Source organism: Callorhinus ursinus, unplaced genomic scaffold (genome assembly GCF_003265705.2).
Source record: "Callorhinus ursinus isolate GAN/ISIS: 27379988/994484 unplaced genomic scaffold, GSC_fseal_2.0 scaffold25, whole genome shotgun sequence".
Lineage (NCBI taxonomy): Eukaryota > Metazoa > Chordata > Mammalia > Carnivora > Otariidae > Callorhinus > Callorhinus ursinus.
The window spans coordinates 40,839,844-40,842,646 of record NW_027397087.1 but is presented as its reverse complement, the minus strand read 5'-3'; the positions used below and the strand labels follow the sequence as shown (position 1 = coordinate 40,842,646).

The window sequence follows — 2,803 nt, the reverse complement described above, 5'->3', positions numbered from 1 at the left end:
ATTTTTATCCCCCTCCCCCCCCTTTTTTTTAGTTTTTGGTATTATAAATAAAGCTTCAGTGTACAACCTCAAGATTAAATCTTTATGTACATTATCCGTAAGTATTTCCATGACTAGTTTCTAGCAGATGGTATGCTGGGTCAAAGAGACTGCAGAGTTTTAAGTCTTTGGCAAGTTTTGCAAAATTGCATTTCAGATTGTTGTGCCTTTTCAGAATGTTGTACCCCTCGACACTCCTTCCAACAGGCTATGACAGGGCTGGTTTTCTCACACTTTGCCAACACTGGGAATTTGGGGGTTTTTGATTTTTAAATCTTTGCCAATGTGAGAGGCCAAAAATGATTACTCATAATGCTTTAATTCGCTTTTCTTTTGTTACTAATGTGGTGGGTACATTCTAAGGTTAACCCCAATGATCCGAACCCTATATAATCCCCTCCCCTTGAATGCCCATGATTTGTTTCTAACAAGTATAGCAAAAGTGAATGGATTTTGCAGATGTAATTGAAGTTCTAATCAGTTGATTTGGGGTTCATGAAAAGTAAGTGGGCCTTAATTAGGTGAACCCTTTAAAAGAGCCCCCTCAAGGGGCACCTGGGTGGCTTACCCAGTTAAGCGTCTGACTTCAGCTCAGGTCATGATCTTGGGGTCCTGGGATCGAGCCCCTCATTGGGCTCCCTGTTCAGCGGGGAGTCTCCTTCTCCCTCTCCCTCTGCCTTTCCCCCTGTTTGTGCTCTCTCTCACTCTCAAATAAATAAATAAAAACCTTAAAAAAAAAAGTCCCCATCAAGTTGGAAACTCAACTCAGCAGAATCTCCGTCTCTCTTTCTCTCTCGCTCGCTCGCTCTCCCTTGCTGCTGCTGCTGATTTTGAAGAAGGAAGCTGTCATGACATAATGTTGCAAGTAAATTAATTCTACCACCAATCTGGGAGCTTGGAAGATTATCTTTCCTAGTCAAGCCTCATATGAGAATGCAGCCCAGCCAACACCTCATTTCAGTTTTGTAAGACCCTGAGCAGAGAACCCAATTAAGTTACAGAACTTCTGAGTTACAGTTCTGAGTTACAGAAGTTCTGAGTTACAGAAACTGGGAGACAATAAATGGGTGTTATTTTAAGCTACTGAGTTACAGAAACTGGGAGACAATAAATGGGTGTTATTTTAAGCTACTGAGTTTGTGGTGCAACAATCATTTCTTCATGTGTAATTGATCATGATTTTTTCTTCTTTCCAGCGCACTTTTCTGTTAGCATTCATCACTTTCTTATTTAAGTCATTAATACATTAAACTTTTTTTGTTTAAAGATTTTATTTATTTATTTATTTGACAGAGAGATACCCAGTGAGAGAGGGAACACAAGCAGGGGGAGTGGGAGAGGGAGAAGCAGGCTTCCCACGGAGCAGTGAGCCTGATGCCAGGCTCGATCCCAGAACCCTGGGATCATGACCTGAGCTGAAGGCAGACGCTTAATGACTGGGCCACCCAGGCACCCCATTAAACCTTTTTTTGTAAGGTTATCAACCCATTTGTCTGTCATAAATAATAAATAGCAATAAACATTGCATTTTTTTTTTTTTTTGGTAAGAGAAGTAAGCCTACATTTCCTTGTTTCACAAATAAAGTTAGCTGAATTGGTTGCTTTTGGTGATTAGTCTAAGAGACCAAATCCTGTATCCTCACTGGACTCCTCCAAATCTTCCTTTGCTTCAACTTTGGCTGGGGCTGTGGCCACAAATGCAGATGGATCAGCCAAGAAGGTCATGACCATTTTCAGCAAGTGGGAAGGTGTCATCAGCCTCCACAGACAAAGCCAGGACCCGCTTGTATCCATTGATGGTAGAATGGGGCACTGATGCAATAGTGGTGTAACCTAGCTGCATACAGATGCTGGCAACACACAGACACCCTCTGGGAAGTGAAAATGCAGTTTCCTCTGTTGTGTCAAGCACTTCAGGGGTGTAGATGCTGCCCTTGTCAAACACCTGCTAGATGATCAGCCCAAAGCCCCAAGGAGAAGGGGGAGAGGTTCAGCATGCTCAGCAGTGTGGCTTCTCTGGCTCCCACTTTGTCTCCAGTCTCAAGCAGCTGCACATCACTCAGGATTTCAGTGGTGCTCCTGGAGATTTTAGTGGCGATGCCGAAAACTTGGAAGAAGGAGGTCTTTTCAGGCCCCAGACCAGTGTCCTGAGCTGGCACAGCGACTTCACATGGGGCTATGGCACCAGCACAGGCGGCAGCTGACACCTTATTGGCCAGCAGCATGTCCCTGATCTCAGTGACCTCACTGACCTCCTTGGTGACACAAAACCCATACTCCCCCAGATATGAGGCAACAGTTTCTCCAGAGCTGGGTTGTTCTCCAAATGCCCTTGGATGGACTTGTTCTTGCCCATCAGCACCACAGCCTTCCCACGGAGGGACATGCGGATCTGCTGCATCTGCTTGGAATCCATGTTGTCTGCTCCCACAGTGAAGCATTTTGGATAATCATCCAAAAGTTGGATGACCTTAAGGAAGCAGCTGGACTTCCAGGTCACCCTGTCTTCCCTGGGCATCATGGTGGTGCGTCAGGGATTGCCATGCAGGGTTTAAAGAGGATGCCACCCTCACAGGGATGCCTGGAAAGCACGACAGTCATTGCACTTTTATGCAGTCAAACTCATTGGTCTTTCCCGTCTGGGGTCTACCTTCCTTGTGCCACTTGGAAGGCCCACCCTCATCCCAAGTTTACAGGAAGAGTCACGTATATTTTTGTCTAGTGCCTCTGTGGTTTTATCATTACATTTAAATCTTTAATCCAT

The 2,803-nt window shown here is 44.9% G+C and overlaps 1 pseudogene; it reads right to left on the bottom strand.

Moving 5' to 3' along the window:
- Nucleotides 1-1,650: 1,650 nt before the first annotated feature.
- On the bottom strand, nt 1,651-2,557 carry LOC112833320 (putative ribosomal protein uL10-like; annotated as a pseudogene).
- Nucleotides 2,558-2,803: the final 246 nt, after the last annotated feature.